Source organism: Mastigoproctus giganteus, chromosome 1 (assembly GCF_048544385.1).
Source record: "Mastigoproctus giganteus isolate SK-2022 chromosome 1, ASM4854438v1, whole genome shotgun sequence".
NCBI lineage: Eukaryota > Metazoa > Arthropoda > Arachnida > Uropygi > Thelyphonidae > Mastigoproctus > Mastigoproctus giganteus.
The window spans coordinates 228,787,539-228,807,862 of record NC_143575.1 but is presented as its reverse complement, the minus strand read 5'-3'; positions in this window follow the sequence as shown (position 1 = coordinate 228,807,862).

The following is a 20,324-nucleotide window of genomic DNA, read 5'->3' as shown; positions in this document are numbered from 1 at the left end:
AAAATTTTTTAAATATAGTTAAGAAATGACACTTATGATGCCCACAATTTATTAGTACACTTTTAAGAATTATGTCATAAAATATTTGGCTATTTTTTGTTGTACACTGAATTCTACTGTACACCATTCATAAAAATGTTTGCATTTGTTTAAACTTTAAACACTCAGATATATTTTCTATTACATTTTCTTCCCACTGAAGGCCTCAATGCAAAGTTTCAAATGCTGCCACCATTTGTTTGGAAGGTTTAATATTGCCATCATTTTCATCCAACTCGTTGTTGATATTGTCACTCGTTCTCTAAATGAGCTGCAAAATGTTGGAGTCACTTGGATATTCAGCTACTATGATATCATTATTAACTCCTAAAAATTCGTCAAGAACAATTTTTCCACTGATCAAACCTTGCTTGGAACTCTTCCCAAGATTGCTCAATGTCTTCTAGTAAGTAGTTCATCCCTCTCATTTCTGTTAATTAGCATTTTAACAAAACCTGCTTTTGTGAAACAAATCTTAATCGTTGTTTCCATCACATCTTGATTCCACACTTTTGCCAACTCTGATATGTACATCTGCAAATCTGTAGGTTGGTTGGTTTCTATTCTCAGTATAATTTTTTTTTTCAGTATGCGCCCTCGGTAGTGCATTTTCAAATTGATAATGCCTTGGTCCATTGGCTGCAATTAAGACAAATTATTCAGAAGGAAGAAAACAAGCTTCACACTTGTAAGTTTCGAAATTACCGAGTGAAGGTGGACAGGGCAGTTGTCGACAATTAACACAATTTTTCTGTTTTCTTTCATCATCTTTCTATCGAAATTTAAAATCTACTGCTCAAAAATTTCTCTTGTCATTCAAGGTTTTCTGTTGTAGTTGTAGTCCAACTCTAAAGACTTTATTCCTTTGAAACATCAGGGTTATTTACTTTTACCTATTACCAAAAGCTTCAGTTTTTCATTACTAGCCTTATTTGCAACCAAGAGTGTATTTCTCGCCTTACTATTTTTACCACTTAAGCATTTATCACTTTTAAAAGTCAGTGTCTTGTTCGGCAAACATTTAAAAAAATAGACATGTTCCATCAATGTTGAATATGTCTTTGGATGCATAGTCCTTCATAATTTGTTTCAAAACTATTTCTTTCCAATTGGTATAGTCTTCTTCAATTGCAACTCCACTTTCATTAGAAATAACTTTTTCGAGTAAGCCATGATGCTCTTTAAATTTGTCCATCCCACCAGAACTGGCTTGGAAAGTTTTGTGCTCCAGAAAAGATGTGTACTCCATAGCCTTTTCTTTTATTAATAGTCCTTCATACACTTAAAAACTGCTTCATCTACATCTTCCCGAAAGCATAATTTTGCATGCTTCTGACTGGGTCCCATTTTCTCAAGCAGTTTGAGAATCAGAACAGGGTTTTTCAGAATGAGTGACACTACTGGCAGGAACATCAAATTTTAAAGCGATTTCTTTTTTTTTAACACTGCTATCTACACTATTAAGCACTTCCACCTTTTCACACTACCCTCAAGGATTTCCTCTTAGACACTGTAAGGTTACTTGCACAGCAGTTAAAACTGGAATTAGGGACCACTTATAGCTACCATGCAAACAGAGACAGATGAAAGTGTAGATGACTCATTTCTCATTTCTTCGAAACAACAGATGGATTTTTAAGATAAAGGAAAATCACTCTGTCCTAATTCTCCAATAGGATGCTTATGGTAGAAAATAGGTTGACCAGAGCCAATGCCTGTATCGGGAATGTCTTAATCTTTGCCAATGGCTATGGACAGCTGACCAGCGGGACTTCTCGGCATAGTAGTGTATAAATTGTATAGGTTTTACTTCTTTTTAGCCATTGCTGACCCTCTGCTGGACAAAGGCAATTTCCATCTTTTTCTGTCCCGCGCCGTGGTCGGCCAGTTTCCTCATGCAAAGTTGTACAGGCACCATTAAATTATAAAATGTTTTAGCTCTTAATTCGTGGAATTAAAGCCTTTAGCTATTAAAAGCTAAAGGGATTAATGCGTAATTCTTTTAGATCTTAATTCGTGCTTTCTACAGCATTGGCTATATTGCCTAAAGGCCAGAGGTGTGAACAATGCATACCCAGGTCTCTCGAAATCAGTTCATTATATGGAAACTATTTTCAATGTAATGACCAAAGGAAAATCAAGAATGTTCGCTACATAGAAAATTTTGCTATATGGAAGTTCGTTAAAGAGCAGTCCGACTGTATATATGCATTTTTAATGTGTGAGTTCTGGGAAGTATGTATATAGATCTACACATCTCCAAGGTCAGGAACATTTCAATTAATGTTTTCAAAAAGTACAAATTGTTTTCCAGTATTTGCTGCTGTCTCTTATCAGAGTTTCTAACTGATAGTAAACGGTTTTATTAGATGGTAATGTGAAAACAGCTTTGAAAATTTGGCTTTCAAAAGCTGAAATTGATAATTCTCCAGAATTCATACCAAGAATGGATAAAATAGAATTTAAGTGATATATAAATAGGTATAGAGTATATTGTTTCTTAAAATAAAAAATAAAAGGTTATACTGTATTTTTACACATTTTTCGAAAAATAAAAAATTATGGTTTAGATTTTGAATTTTACTCTAACGCTGGGCAATGAAGTCAAAAATAAGAATAAATTAATACTTAAAAGCATTTATTTACAAAGTTCTCATTTTTAAAAATTTCAGAATTTCACAAAGAAACTCCACAGATCCACCTCCTACAAAAACTGCCTACAGGGAGCTCATATATACCTATTCTGTACACTCACTTGTGAAAAGGTTAACTGTACATTAAAATTGCAAAGTTAAATATCAGTTCTTCCACTACAATAGAGATCTTTATATCATAGCAGAGTTGAAATGTTGCTCTGTGTAAATATGCCTTGCAACTCATATATTTTGAGAATGACTCAGTTAATCATTGATCCCAGATCTATTGTGTGTGTACTCCTAATCTCACAGACTTTGAACATGCTGCTGCTACCTGCATTATTTATAGATATTTTCAGTCACAATTTTCTGAATTGGCAGCTATGAATAGATCTACTATGTTATTTTAAATCTGTTAGAATATGTGTAGAGGCCAGTGTCATCCTTTCGCTGTTGGAACTTTACACACTTTGACTTCATCCATTTATTCTAAGAATAATGAATTCATTAACTTTTATGACTGGAATTATTATTAAAATTATCCATAATTTTAAAAAAATAGGCTGTCTTTAAAAAATCAATTTTTTCTTTAAAGATGGCCAATTCCAAAACAACTAATACAGTGAGCAAATCTCCTCAGAATATTTCATCTATGCTTATATTCCTTCATATTATGAGCTAAAAGACAATGTGTATTAAAAATAATTTGCAGAATTAAGTTATGGGCTGATTTTGAGTTTTAATACGTTAAAGGTAAACTTAGTTAACTGTAGGGATGTTCTGCCCTGGATTCTGTTAATTTGGTTTTTTTTTGAGCCTCATGGCTAAGAAAGTTAACAGTTAATCCTTTTAGCAGTTGGTTTCAGTTAGTGAGCCCTTATTAATTATAGTGAGCCTGTTATAAATGAACTCGTTGCGAATTGATTGTCAGCACAACATTGGTTAACCTAACGTTGCTGTTCCCCAATATTCTTTACAAAAAAAAGAGGCCATTCAAAAGAATAAAAATTTGTAATAACTATGCCTAATATATGACTGCTTGTAGTATTGACCCACATTGTCAATGCCAGAGGTTCCGAAACTTACTCTGTTCATGGTGCCCTTAGTGTCCCAGTAATTTTTTCACGGCACTCCTAGGCCAAAAGAAATAGCTAACACAGTGGTTTTTGACCTTCTGATATATACCTCTATAATAATTTTATCCTTTTGTAAAGAGGTACTAAATAAAGATCAATTATAGATCTCCACGAAATTAAAAAGATGCGGTACAATGGATACTGTACACCTTTTTATAATGAAATAAATATACAAATTAAAAAAAAATAAAAATAACGTTAAGTAACTTAAACCCAAATTGCATGGCACCCCAAGAATGTTGTTGCGGCACCCCGGTTGAAAACCACTGGTTTATGCTGTTAGTTGGCTCTAGGTGGAATTCAACTGTATTGCAAATAACACTTCTCTACATTATAAAATGAAACTTGATATATATATATATATTTTTTTTTTTTTTTTTTGAAAATGAACACACGATATAAATATTACAGAAAATATTACAGCAATAATGGAATAATAAATTTTGCTAGCAGGGATAAGGAAGTAACTGTCCCTTTGTATAAGGCAGTGGTCACACCTTGAGCACTATATACAGGTCTGGAGGAAATTTTAGGAAGGATGTAGTTGCCAGAATGAATACAGAGAAGGGCAACAAGATTGGTGAGAGGAACAAAAGGGTGCTCTTACCAAGAAAGGCTTAAGTTCAGCAAATTGCAGCTGCGAGGTGAATTAATTGAGGTATTGAATGATTGAGCAAACCCAGTGTTGATGGGATTCATCCTCAGACTATGCACGAGGGGACTCAAATTCAGGAAGGATGGTTGCAGAATAGATGTGTGGAAGTTTGTTTAGCCAGCGGGTGGTTGATTGCTGGAACAGACTTTCATCTGTTGTTGTTGTGGAATTTGACAGCTTCAATAAATTCATGGAAGAACTAGGCAAACTATTAGAGAGAATGGATAGGTGAAGTGGAATTTTTTTTTTTTTTTGGCTGATACTTATAAGCTTACTTCCTTGCATTATATGCCACTACCGATGCTAATTAATGCAGTAAACAGTCTTTTATCAGAAAAAAAATAATTACTTTCACAGGTAATACTATACAGTATAGTATTATTTATAAAAGACTTAAATAAAGCTGAAAAATTATAATGAAACAGATGTGGTAAGTGTGAAGGAGTCATTTTGATCCAATTTAGTGGAGAGTTCTCAAATTTTTAACAGAAACTAAATTTCTAACCTGGCATGCAGTTTTTTCAATGATATATATATATATATATATACAAACATTTTGCCACAAGTAATGAGATGATTATAATCACTTCACCTCATTTAGGAAGGATGTGGATCTGCTCAAATGGGTGTAGAGAAGAGCAACGAGATTAGTGAGAGGAACAACAAGGTACTCTTACCAGGAAAGGCTTCAGTTTTTTAAACAGCAGTGCTTGGAGACTAGGCACCTTTTAGGAGATCTGATTGAGGCATTTATGACTTTGAGTGGATTTAATGAGCTGAATGCTGATGGAATCTTTTCTTTCTCAGACTACACATATGAGGGAGCATAAATTCAAACTGAGGAAAGATGGATGTCTGCAGTGTAGATGTGCAGAAATTGGCCTTCAGCTAATGGGAACAAACTTCCATCTGGTGTTGTAGAGGTGGGTGAATAAATACAAAGAACTAGACAAAGTGTTAGAAGAGATGGACATGTGATTTGGGGAATACTGGAATTCATTTATATTTTTTTTTTTGCTGATGCTGTAAAAAAATTTTTTTTTTGTGACCCTGTATAATATTCAGGTTGAAAAATTTTTAAAGAAATTTTTTTGCAAAATTTATCAGAGAAACTACTAAGAGTAAGAATATTCTAGACCTCATCATTACTCACGAATCATATGAAAGAACAGTGCTTAATGTACAGGAACCACTGGCAGTTAGTGATAATGCAGTCATTAGCTGGAAGATGAAGAAAGATGTTGCTGTAGTTAAAGGTAAAGGATTTTAATTTTTGAAAAGGTGACTATGATAGTTTAGGGCACAACATGAGACCTATTAATTGGGTAGATTGTAGTTGGAGGGTGAAAACATTAGAGTTAGCATTAGTAGAAGCATACGATGCAAGAAAGCAAGCTTATACAGCATCATTTAAAAAAAAAATTCCCATCTCAGCCATCCATTCGGTCCAAATGTTTGTCTAGTTCTTCCTTGAATTTATTTAATTTATTGACCTCAACAACAGATGGAAGTTTGTTCCAGCAATCAACCACCCACTAGATAAAGGCAAATTTCCACACATCTATTCTACAATTGACTTTCCTCAATTTGAATTTATGCCCCCTCAAGTGCGTAATCTGAGCAAGAGGAAGCATCCCATCAGTATTAACTTGCTCAAACCATTCAGGGACTTATACACTTCAATCAGATCACCTTGCAGGTGATCTGATTGAGGTGATCACCTTGAAGTCTCCAGACACTGCAATTTGCAGAACTTAAGCCTTTCTTGGTAAGGGCAACTCTGTGTTCCCCTCACCAATCTTGTTGCCCTTCTCTGTTCTCATTCGAGCAATACTACATCCTTCCTAAAATGAGGACTTGTATGCAGTACTAAAGGTGTGGCCTAACCATTGCCTTATACAAAGGGAAAGTCACCTCCTTATCCATGCTAGAAAAATTCCTGTATATCATTCACAAACCCCATGAGCTGCTCTAGAAGCCTGTCTGCACTGCTCAAAAAACTTCTTATTGGACAATACCCCTAGGTTTTTTGTCATTCTCCACTACCCTGAGTGTAGTACCACACAGTTGGTACATTAGTCTGGGGTTACTGCTATCCATATGCAGTACTTTGAATTTGTTAATGTTAAACTTCAGTTGCCATCTCTCAGACTACACATATGAAGATTAGGTGCTTTTCAAGATCCTGTTGCAGTAGCATACTGTCATTAACAACCCTACCAGCCTTCGCATCATCTGCAAACTTGGACATTAAGCATGATATACCTTCATCATTGTCATTGATAAAAGTAGAAAACAACAGTGGGCCCAAAACTGAACTCTGAGAGACTTCACTAATAACATTAGTCCCCAAAGAGCAGTGTCCATTGATTACCACTCTCTGTCTTCTCCCACTCAACCATCCCTTTATCCATAGCAGTAGTTTGCCCTCAATGCCACACTCCTCCAATTTGAACAGTTGTGTTTTATGTGCAACAGTATCAAAAGCTTTCCAAAAATCCAAGTATATGATATCAAAATTATTTTTTGCTTCCAGTTCCTTTTTGATCACATTTTAGTATTCAATCAAATAGCTTAGACAAGACTTCCCCTTAACAAACATTGCGATCCTGTAATGCTTCTTTAACCAGTTACTCCATTATTTTCTCCAGAACAGAAGTTAAACTAACAAGTCTATAATTATTCGTGTTACCCTTTTATGACATTTTGTTAATTGGGGATATATTTGCACATCTCCAGTCTGTGGGAACCTCCCTTGAATCGAAGGATACTCATAATTATGGCTAAGGGTTTGCTTAGTTGCTTTGCCGCCTCCTTTAATATAACTGGATAGATCCCACACCCCAGATGCCTTTCTTATGTTTAACTTCAACAATTTGCCCTCCACTTTACTCTCAGTTATTACAAAATCCTTAAGCACCCTGCTACAATTTGATAACCTTCTGCCATTTTCAAACCTTAATAATTCCTCACGTGTGAATGTAGATGCAAAATACTCATTCAGTTTGTTTGCTATCTGAGCAGGATCATCAACAGTCGAACCATCAATATCAAGTGGACCAATCAGATTCATCCCCTTCCTTTTAGAGTTTATATAAGTAAAGAAATTCTTGCTGTTTTTCTTAGCATCCTTTGCCAAATATTTCTCGTAATCTGCCTTCGGCTGCCTAACCTCCTTTGTGACTTGATTACAGACTAGCTTATATCTGCCATAGGCTTCTGTGTTGCCTGATAATTTATATGCTTCCCATGCATTTTCTTTCTCTGTTATGAGTCTCATTAGTTCATTTGATAACCATTTTGGCCTAAACCTTGAACAATATTTCTTAATAGGTATGAAACTTTTAGTAGCTTCCACGATTAATTACTTGAATGCTTCCCACTTAGAATTTGCTGTTGTTAACATCATCGGTTGATCCCACTGTACAGAATTTAAAAACTGTCTGAGACCACTGTAGTCACCTTTACGGAAGCAAAAACCCTTTCCTTTACCCCTGGTGGTAATTATATCCTTAAGTAAATCCCACATCAGTACACTGTGATCACTGCCATCTGGTGGTTCCTTTATCTGAAAATTCTTAATACATGAATGATCATTGCTGATAACCAGATCAAGAGTATTACCCTCTCTGGTTGCCTCTCGAACATGCTGCTGCAGAAAACAATCATCCAATAAATCCACAAAAGTCTTACTAGTGTGCGAGTGACCAACCCACAGGTTCCAGTCAATATCTGGGAAGTTAAAATCTCCCATTATAAGACATTCTGATTTACTAGCCCACTCTTCTTTGTACTCATTCGAGTCATTAGGCCTGTAACACACTCCTCTTATTTTTGCTTTCGCAGTGCTTATGTCACACCAAACTGATGCAACAGTGCACTTTTCATCTATATCAACTGGATGTGCTTCTTTTGATTTTTTTTTTTTAATTAACAGCATAACACCTCCTCCCTTACTATCCTTTCTGTACACATTGAACTTTCCAAATTCCAATTCTGCATGCCTAATATCTGTGTGACACCACGCAGATATTATCTTGACCAACACTTCAAATTCATCAAATTTATTTACTTTACTTCTAGCATTGGTATACATGCAAATATACATGCACCTATTCTTATTCTTAGTTACTCTAACACATCCCATATACCCACCTGTTTTACAATGACTGCCATTAGTCCCTGAAACCCCCCAGCACCCCCTCGCTCCAGGCCTCTGCTTATTCTAATAGAAGTAGTGCAAGAATAACCTTCACCTCTGCCTGCAGCTACTTTTAACCTTTTAGTCTGTGAATCTCCCCAAGCTAGCAGTTTTCCAACCCACCTAACACTGCCTCGATAGCATCAGAAAATAATCTTGCACCCTTTCTATTTAAGCGTATCCCATCTCTGTAGAAGCAGTCTCTCCTGTTAGCAAGCAGAACCACACTGAAAAAAATTCTACCCCTTGAGCCTTGCACATACCCTCCAGGGCCAATTTGATTGACAAGGCTCTCATCATGTACTCTCTCCTATTGTGTCTGGGCAGAATTGCAGACACTTTCAAATTTAACCCTAACTCCTTGAGGGTCCTTGAGGTTGTCACTGACATTCACTCGGATATGCCAGACAAACTGTACTTGCTACATGGGAGTCTAAAATGCTGATGGAACTGATATTCGGGTGACACTCAAGTCAAATGGACCCAATTTCGGTGAAGTCCAGACGGTCTGTGACAGCCAACTCCTCTGCTTGCATTTTCACGATGGTGGGACTGTTAGTAATCCTGGGTATAACCTCCATGCACAAGTACATGGTGGGTGACCACCCAGGTGTGCACCAACGTAAGCAGGGGTTGAGGTGTGGCGCCCACACTACATGGAGGAATGCCGCCCCTATATGTTACCAGGCAGTACTAGGTGGTAGATGACTCTCATCAACCGGTGTAATACCACCACTTTGCTTATTGGAGGCTTGAAGTGGTGGAATCCATGTTTAGTCTCTAGAGCTAAGTTCCGGTCAACCCTTCCCCATCTCTTCCATCATGCAGTTATGATTGATGAATTTTGAGGTTATGATGAACATAGTGGCAAGAAATATTCCTTACATTTCGAGGGTAAAATGGTGTTTGAAGGCCGGCCGCTAGTTAGTACACTGGACCGAACCTATTGGTAACTCTCTAGGAGGCTTCTGGATCAGCTAGTGTATAATCTTGCTACCTCTACTCTGCCAGATAGTGACTGGAGGGAGTCCAAGTAGTGTGTATGCGGGGAGTATTGTCGAGGCCACGTTATGTCAAGGATCTGGGTATATTCTTACCATGTGAACGCCATATCCAAAAATTTCATTACTTCATCCAGCATGTCCCACTCACTTTTTCTTACTATTATATACACCATGAATTGTCAAACTAATAGAGCAAGCTTATCTGCGAAAAGATCTAAACCTCCCAAGCACTTCCTAATTCATTTCACAAATATACGTGGTCTCAATTCTAATCTCAATTGTAATAAGTTTGGACTGATTAATAACTGCTTTTCAATTGTTGAAAATTGACTGATTAATAACTACTTTTCAATTGTAGCACATTTATTGGAAAACCAAGGTTTAAATAAAGGAAGAGATTTTGAAGCGGAGTGTGGAATCAAGGATTCCATTCCTACAAGAATAATTTCACTCACATGATCTGAGCAAACGTTGACATCAGAAGTTTTGAAACAGTAATCCGACCAAGGAAAAGAAGAAAAGAAATCTCGCAGGTCATCCCATTTTGCATTCTTGTAATGCCAAACAATACGAGGTTGGGAATAGCCATGAGATAAAGGCTCCATTGGAGAAGATACAATCACCAAGTTGTGATCTGAGGTGCCTAAAGGACCACTCACTTTGACCGTGTACTTAGAAGGGTTATTTGTGAGAAAAAGATCAAGCATGTTGGCTGTGATGTTAGGATTGTCCAGTATTCTTGTAGTTAAATGAACAATCTGTGCAAGGTCATTAGTAATTGCAAAAGCCTCAGCATCTCGACCAGCTGGGTCGGTGTGACTAGAAAACAGAAGCCAGCTGGTGTTGTGAACATCAAAATCACCAAGGAAAATTACCTCACTGTTAGGAAAGTTGGACTGGAGAAAGTCAAGTTGCAAAAAGAGGAAGTCAAAGAGCTCCAAGTGATTAGTGGAGTTGGGAGAACGGTACAGACAACAGATGAATTTGACACAATGAGGTAGAGAGAGATTTTAAGCCAGAGAAGATCAAAAAGAGGAGATTCCAAATTGCCAAGTCTCTGACAGGGAATATCGGAACGGACATATGCACAAGTACCACCTTTGAGCAGAAGGAATCGTACAGCAAAATTCCCCCACTATAATATATTCTGATTTGCTAGCCTTCTGAATAAGTCTGTACAACTGTTTATTATACTCATCACAGTCAATAAGCCTATAACACACCCCTACTCTCATTTTTGTTTTCCCAGTGTTTGTCATGCCAGTCTGACACTGGTCATACATATCAACTGGATGCACTGCTTTAGACTGTTAGGAAGCATAAAGAGCATAATCCCCCCCCCTTCTCTTCTATCCTGTCTGAACTGCAGCTAGGCAGATTGTAGCAAAGGACCATGATAAATCATGAGTTGATTTGAAGTGTTGTGAGTGATAGTGGGTTAATGTGCAATTGAAGGATCTGGACCCTAATGACGAATTCAGAATAACATATCTGAATTCGCACTTAGACCTGTGCAGCTCCTTGTACTGTGCAGTTTGTTGATCTTTGTTCTGGCTGTGTGGAATGCCACATACTGCATCTGACTTGCACTTGACAAACCTGCTGGCTCCTTGTGCTGTACAGCCTGTAGATGTGTTATTTGTGCTATATAGAAACTGATAGCAATGCATGTGGTAGGACCTTGAGCTTCTTTTCTAATTTGAGACAACAAATACTGTTGTGAACTGAGTCAGGATCACGTGACTTTAAACTTCTCCCTGGAACTTATTATGCCGACCGGGCTAGCCAGGTGGGTAAAGTGCCTGCCTGGCAACCCACAGGTCGCGGGTTCGAATCCCGCCTCTGGCTTGGATCAAAGTACTGCAAAAACCTTGGGAGGTGCACTATGGCCACAGAAGCCGATGCGCCAACAACTACCAAAAAAAAAAAAAAAAAAGGAACTTATTATTTATTTGTTTTTTGCTTATCCTGTTACCATGGGACTGGGTGGGATCTTCTTTTCTTTAATCATAAGTATATAATATATAAATATAATAATATAAATAAATATAATATTAAAATATAATAATATATAATAATAAATAAATATAAGTATGACAATAGGAGATAGCATGCCTCTGTGGGTAAGGGTGGTAACTAGTACAGGGTGCACTTTGCACCTTGTTGGGGGTAAGAGGCTAATCATTCAACATGAACAACATAACCCTACACTATACTGCACTGATTGGTTTTGCTGTATACAGTGCCTTCTCAAACTCATGATGGGGTGGGTGTAGTTTAACTTGGGACTGCCTCCACTCAAGGAAAAAAAAAGTCCTTTCTGTTCACATTGTACTCCCAACATTCAAATTCATGATGTCACTCAGACATAATTCCTTATGTTTCAGTGACACCACTTCTCTGATATCCCTACAGTATTAACATTTGATTTTTTACCTGCACATCAAGTTCATCAAATTTATTTATTATGCTTGTAGTGTTAGGGTACATGCAAATATACATGAGCCTGTTCCTGCTCTTATTAACTCTAACATAGCCCATGTATTTGTTTGCTCCACAAGGTCCCCCAACAGGTTTTAAATCCTCGACACCTTGTTTTCCAGGCTGCTGCATGTTCCAATAGAAGCATTGCAAGAGTCATTTACACTTTTGCCTGCTGCTACTGCTGTTAATCTGTTAGTCTATGCATTACCCCCATCCCCAGCTGGTAGTTTTTTGACCCACCTAACATTGCCTCAACAGCATCAACAAGTACTCTACATTCTTTCTTTTTAAGTTCATTCCGTCCCTATAAAAACAGTCTATCCTGTTAATATTATTATTAGCCATATGGTACAAGGAAGCCTGAGACTTATGCTGCACCAGCCAAAAAAAAAAAAAAAAAAATCAAAAAGCTGAATTATCGAGAGAGAGAGAGAGAGAAAGCAAGAGTCAGAAGTAGAAGAGAATCACCAAGATAGAGAAGATTGATGATATCCAGCTCAGGACCCTGGGTGTGCCAAGCCCATACTCACCAAATGTGAGTCCCTGGGGTAAAATATACACAGACCAGGCTGAGAAAACTTCTAACTTGTGAGCCTATAATAGTCTCCAGGGCCAAATTGATTGACAAGACTCTTATCATGTGCTCCTGCCTATCATTTCTGAACAGAATTGCAGACATTTTCAAATTTAATTGTTTATAACTCGTGACTTTTTCTGAACATTACCCTGTAATTGTTAAGTAAATCCTCAGATCTTCTACTCCTAATATTATTAGTACCAGTATGTATAACATTATCATCTTTTGTGCTCTTCAAAGATGATACCTGCTCTACAACATCAACTTTTGCCTCAGGCAGATATGCCCTTGCCCTTCCACCAATTCCTTTTACCAAACCAAACCCTGACAAGAGCCACCAACAACAGCCACTTCCTATGGGACTAGCACACTGCCACGGAAGTCCTCATTATGTGTTATGTTGCACAAGTGTGGTCTTCAGCATTGTGCTGGGTGGCTTGAGTGCTTGACAGCTACCTCATTTTAAATTCTTTGAAGGCACTAACCTTGTTCCTCAAACCTTCATATAAGCCCATTTGAACCTGACTTAGTGCCTTAGATCCTCATGCTGTCTACAGTAAAAGCACACATTGACTTCCCCTTGGCCCTATTGTGACCCACTGAAAATAATTTCACAAAAAGGCCACAATTAACACAGCATAAATAGACATAATTTGCAGTTCTCTCCTGAACCAAAGCATTCCCACTACTTTGGTTTTTTGCTTTGCTGTTCTCATTTAAGGCATGATTCTAATCAAAATTTAATTTAAAAATTAAAATTACCACATAAACTAAGAGATAAGAGTATAACAACGTATGCTATTACCAGATTTTGTTATGTAGTAACAAGTACTATTTGCATAAACAATATATGCTATGCTATTATTTTCTTTAAATAACACTATTACCTTTCTAATTTCTTATCTGGAAACAAAAATAATATGCTAACCTATGTGATTGGAACCTTCTTGCAATATTTACTACAATTGAGACACTAGAATATTACTACTATGATGCATGTAACTAATACAAGTAACTAATTACGAGATATGATATTTACACTGAAATCACTGATAACTTACAAGGACTTTTTTTGAATAACTGTTTACTTGTATAGATTTCTAATTTTCTGTTTAGGATCTTATTTGTGCCATAGTTTAAAATTTTGTATATGATATAGGTAGTAAAGTTTTGTATATACTGTAAAAAAAAATAACATAATAATATACAATAACATCACATTTGCCTCAAAATGGAATGAAAATTTTATTTTTTCTTCTACCATTCTGTGACTCAGAGAAATGATTAAACTACCCTTTCTGGTTTAAATGTGGAATGCTTAAACCAGAAAGAGTGGCAACTCTGTGTGTGTGTGTGTGTGTGTGTGTGTGTGTGTGTGTGTGTGTGTGTGTGTGTGTGTGTGTGTGTGTGTGTGTGTGTGTGTGTGTGTGTGTGTGTTATTTGGAGCATTAGCAACTAAGGCCATATTGTCGGGGGATATGCAGTGGTCATTCTCTGACCTTTCCGCATCCTCTGTATTTGGTGGGCACGGGCTCGAACCCCAGTCTAATCAAGAAGCGTGTGTTACGCACTGCTGCTCCTGCCCACCTGGTGTGTGTGAGTGAGTGAAGTACGATCTACTTGCTTTATGGTTTGTTGAACACATTCTGTAAGTTTGTGAGGTTGATCAGCCCTTTTTCAATTAGGTATCACCTATGAGCTGCAACTTTTGAACAGCATCTGCCGCAATGGATTTTAGATAAGTTGTATCTAAAATTGCATACCACATCAGTAACATTTCCATGCATGCATGGAAATGTTACTGATGTGGTATGCAGTCACTGTCATCCCATATTGAAAATCTCTAAGTTCTGATCCATGAATCATAACTGGCTTCTGGCATATGGCTGTTGTACAGGTACACCAAAGAGATTTAGTATTAGTAGTGGTAAATGATGCAAGTAAGCAAGCTTAATAATAGTATCAGCCAAAAAAACACAAAAACACTACCCAACTTATCTGCCCATTTCATCTAATAATCTCTAATTCTTCTTTCAAATTATACAAACTACAATAATTATTTTATTAATCTTTATTTTATATATTAAATTAAATTAGATATTATTTTATATATATCTTTATATATTTATATTTTTATATTTAAATTAAATTATAACCTAAAATTTCTCCAACAATAATTGGAGAAATTGCACCACATTTAAGAGAATTTTACAAAAAGAAGGCACAAATTGAGCAAACAGGAAGAACAGCTGCTAGCTAGAGTCATTAAACAAAGTATGGTTACTTATGTTGAACAAGTCGGTGATCAAAAATTGCTTTTCATATTGGTATTGTATCCTATCTACAAAAAAGCGGTTTTTCTTTGTCATGTTTTTTATAATGATTTAATAATTATTAAAATAATTAATGAAGAATACCCAATGATTTATGGAAGTACTGTTGCTTCTCCAAGTTAGAATTTCATATGGAATAAATGCAGATGAAAAAAACAAAATTTAACAAGATGTTCCACTGACACTTATCTTTTTGCTTTTAAAATGTACTTTTCATCAACCTCAACATATAAAGCAATTACAGAAACTTCATAAAGGGGGATCAAAAGGTGATATGAGTAATTACAGACCTGTTAGCTTAACTGTTCCAGGTAAAGTAATGGAGTCTCTGGTTAAAAAAAAAGTAATGCAACACAATCTGGACAGGAATGCAATTATACTGCAGTCACAGAATAGATTTATTATTATTATTATTATTATTATTAGCCATATGGTGCAAGGAAACCTGAGGCTTATGCTGCACCAGCCAAAAAAAATTTCTGAGTCACCCTGTGTGTGTGTGTGTGTGTGTGAGAGAGAGAGAGAGAGAGAGAGAGAGAGAGAGAGAGAGAGAGAGAGAGAGAGAGAGAGAGAGAGAGAGAGAGAGTTTGTTTGTTTGTTATTTGGTTTTTAGGAGCATTAGCAACTAAGGCCATATTGCTCCGGGATATGCGGTGGTCATTCCCTGACCTTTCCGCATCCTCCATATTTGGTGGTGACGGGCTCGAACCCCGGTCTAATCAAGAAGCGTGTGCTACGCACTGCTGCTCCTTCCCACCTGGCTACGGAGGCGCCTGAGAGAGAGAGAGAGAGAGAGAAAAGTAGAAGGAAATCACCAAGAAAGAGAAGAATGATGATATCCAGCTGAGGACCCTGGGTGTGCCAAGCCCATACTCACCAGATGTGAGCCCCTGGGGTTAAGGGTTATCTTCACTAACCAATCTGATAAGTTACTATGATGCAGTAACCAAGAAACTGGATGCAAACAAGAATTTTGATTTCATATACTTGGATTTCTGGAAGGCTTTTGATATTGTTGAACATAATAGACTGCCGTACAAACTGGAGCATTGTGCCATTAAGGGCAAGTTACTGCTATGAATAAAGAGATGGTTAAGTGGAAGAAGGCAGAGAGTAGTTATCAACAGGCTGTGCTCTTCATGGACTAATGTTATTAGTGGAGTTCCCCAGGGTCCAAGTACCAAGTCCATTGTTGTTGTTTTCAATATTTATTAATGATAATAAAAAGGTATATCAGGCTTAGTTTCTAAGTTTGTAGATGATACCAAGGCAGAGTGATTAACGATAGTAATGACAGTATGCTACTGCAACAAGCTCTAGAAAAATTAGGTTGATGATTTGAAGTTTAACATTGACAAATCCAGGGGTAGCTGTAATTTCAGAGTAATTTATCAACTGTGTGGTACTACACCCAGAGTAGTAGAAAATGAAAAAAATCCTGGAGTAATTGTGCAGTCAGATCTGAAATTCTCTGAGCTTTGCAGGCATGCTGCTAGGGCAGCTCATGTGGTTTTATCAATGATATATAGAAACTTTGCTAGCAGGGATAAGGAGGTGATTATTTCCTTGTACAAGGCCATGGTTAGGCTGCATCTTGAGTACTGTATACAGGTCTGGAGGCCTCACTTTATGAAGGCTGTAGATCTGCTGGAATGAATGCAGAGGACAACCAGATTGGTGAAGGGAACAGATGTGTGCTCCTACCTAAAAAGGCTTCAGTTCTGCAATTTTCAGCATCTGGAGATGACACATGTGGGGGAGATCTGATTGAAGTGTTTAAGGCCATGAACTGATTGAGTAAGCTAAAGGTTAATGGCATTCTTCCTCTTGCTTAGACCACATACACATGAGGGGCATAAATTCAAGTTGTGGAAGGATGGTTGCAGGATAGATATGTACAGAAATTTGCATTCAGCCAGTGGGTGTTTGTTTGTTGGAACTGGCTACACCTGTTGTGGAAGTGGATGGTTTGAATAAATTCAAGGAAAATCTAGGCAAATTCTTGGAGGGTATGGATGGGTGAAGTGTGTGGGGTTTTTTTTTTGCTGATACTATATATAAGCTTGCTTTCTTGTATCATTTGCCACTACTACTACCTTGAGCAGAATTCCTTTGCTTATATGAAATGCTTAGTAGCATTCTATGAATGCTTTGAAGTTTACTTTGAAGATTGGGCTTGGGTAAAGAAAGCCTGCACGAGAACGACGACAAACGTCGGATAACTTACGCGGTAAATTAGTTTGCCGATACGGCACTCTAGCGCTGCTCACTCGGTAAACAGACGGTAGGTGTTATCGGACTGGAGCAAAGTCGAGAACGATATACTGATTGACAGGTAGGCGTGGCAAACAATGAAATGATTTATTAATAAACAATTTATGTGCTAGTCCACTCATGATTCTAAAGAAAAAAGGTTAGGTTACCCCCTCCATTTCGGGAGAGGTTCAAGCTCCCATGGGATTCAAGTGGAGGTAACCTGACCTATTTTCACCATTAGGGCATATTATTGAACAAGAAAATAAAAATACGGTCATAAAAAAATTTATTTTTTTATGAATGTATTTCTAAATATGACTGATTCTAAAGAAAAAAGGTTAGGTTACCCCCTCCACTTCGGGAGGGGTTCAAGCTCCCATGGGATTCAAGTCGAGGTAACCTGATCTTTTTTCACCGTTACAGTAAATGTTAGGGCATGTACGATTAGGACAAGTTACCATTAGTGCTGCTACAGTGATACTAAACCGATGTTATCGTGTGTTGTGTTCGCGCACCAATCAGCACGTCGTTTGCCACGCCTACCTGTCAATCAGTATATCGTTCTCGACTTTGCTCCAGACCGTTAACACCTACCGTCTGTTTACCGAGTGAGCTGCGCTAGAGTGCCGTATCGGCAAACTAATTTTCCGCGTAAGTTATCCGACGTTTCTCGTCGTTCTCGTGCAGGCTTTCTTTACCTTCGCCGAAGATTGTTTCTCTGAATGCTTTGCAGTTAGAATTTGCAGTCGCTAACATCCTCAGTTGGTCCTGCTGAAAATAATTTAAAAACTATGACCATTGTAGTCACCTTTACAAATGCAAAATCTTTCACTTTATACTTTATTTTAGTTATATCTTTAATTAGATCCCACATCAATATATTATGATCACTGCCACCTAGTGGTTCTGTTATTTGGAGATTCTTAATGCATGAGGAGTGATTGCTGATAATCAGATCAAGGGTATTGCTTTATCTTGTTGCTCCTCTAACATACTGTAAAAAGTAGCCATCCAGTAAATCCAGAAAATTTCTTCTACCTTGAGAGTGACCAACCCACTAGTTCTGATTGATATATCTGGAAAGTTATAATTTCCCATTATAAGAAATTATGATTTATTGGCCCACTCTTTGTATAGCTGTTCATTATTGTGCCCAGCACAATGTTCAGTTGTCCAAACCAACTCAACATTGTGCTGGGCACACTGCCTTAGATTCTGTGTTCTTTTTAATTAAGGCCATAACTTCTCCCACCCTTCCTGTACACATTTTGCTGACCATATTCAAATTTCGCATCCCCTATGTTTGAGTGGCACCGGGTCTCTATCTCTATTTGGTTGGCTAGTTATGAACTGATATGCATGCCTAGAGACTTTTTGCAGTATTCATGAAGTAAGAGGTGTCTGAATAATTGGTTATATAGTTTATATGCAATATGTTTCACATTATTTTTATATATTCCACATTCATTATTTGGGTATATCTGCATCACAGTATTTTTAAGTAATATTGGTATTGGTAGTTGTAGTGATTTTAGTGGTCATTGATTGTAATAATATACAAGGCTGTTCAGAAAGTTTTTATTTTGTCTGCTAAGAAATTAAGATATTGGGTTTAAATTTTATACAGGGTGTCTCAAAAATATTGGTACGAATGTTTAGGGGAGGTAGGTAACATCTAAAGGAATGTGAATCACATAGGAAACCATAACCGGAAACGTCACTGTAAGTTGGTACACGGCGCTGTTCATCAGTTTGCGAGAGGGGAAATTTCTGGTTTACTCATTCAAGCAGTAGTCGCCGCACGAAGAGCATGCATCGATATACGAACTGTGAGCTGCCAGACATGCACCTAGTGTATGGATTAGCAGAGGGCCCACACGGTGTACGCCCCCATGCGGCACAACTTCGCTTCGCAATAAATGTGTGGGCAGGTATGGTCGGCCCATACCTGTTACCATCCCGCAAGAACTCCGCTAAATATCGGATCTTTCTTTGTTGAACATGTTCTACCAGGGTTACTTGACGATGTTCCAGCAAATGTGAGACGCAACATTTGGTTTCAACATGACGGGGCACCTTCCCATTATGGAAGGTGTGTTTGTGACCATTTGAACAGGGGTTTTGGGCATCAGTAGCTGAGTGGGCAGGAGCGGGAGTGCAGTAGCACATGCTCTTTGAGTAGACCGGGGTTCAAGCCCCTGACTGCTGAATACGGTCGATCTGCCAACCCGCACTGGACCAGCGTGGCAGATTATGGTCCATTTCCCTCAGCATGAATTGTTGAGGAGGCTTCCACCCTGCAGTGGGTTGATAATGGCTGCACTTTACTTTTTTGGGCATCAATGGATTTGTCGTTGCCTGGCCCCCACGCTCACCTGATTTATCGAGCCTTGATTTCTTTCTGTGGGAGGCCCTAAAATCTATAGTGTATGAATTGCCTGTGGAGATGGAAATGGATCTCGTGGCGAGACTCGTCTCCGCTGCTACTGTCAAAAAAACTCCAGGTGTGTTCGACCATGTCTGCCAATCCATGCTGCGTAGGTGTCACACATGCATCGTGTCTCATGGTGGAACCTTCGAGCATCTGTTGTAACATCATGAAATGCATCCATCTCGTACTCTATTGTTAATATTATGTCAAATAAATGTTTGCCACTAATTACTGTCTTGTGTAATTTCTGCTTCTTGTGCCTCTGCTACTACTTTCCTGTGATGTTTCTGGTTATGGGTTCCTATGCGATTCACATTCCTTTTAGATGTTACCTACCTCCCCTAAACGTTTGTACCAATATTTTTGAGACACCCTGTATATATATTTTATTTATTTATTTATTTATTTAGAGAGAGAGAGAGAGAGAGAGAGAGAGAAGTTGGTTGGTTGGTTCTTGGGTTTTATTGGTGCATTAGCAGCCAAGGCTATCAAGGAGAGAGAGAGAGTGAGAGCTAGTGTAGTTGGAGTTTCCAGGCAAAGTTCCCAAAAACTGAAATGAATTTGGTTTACTA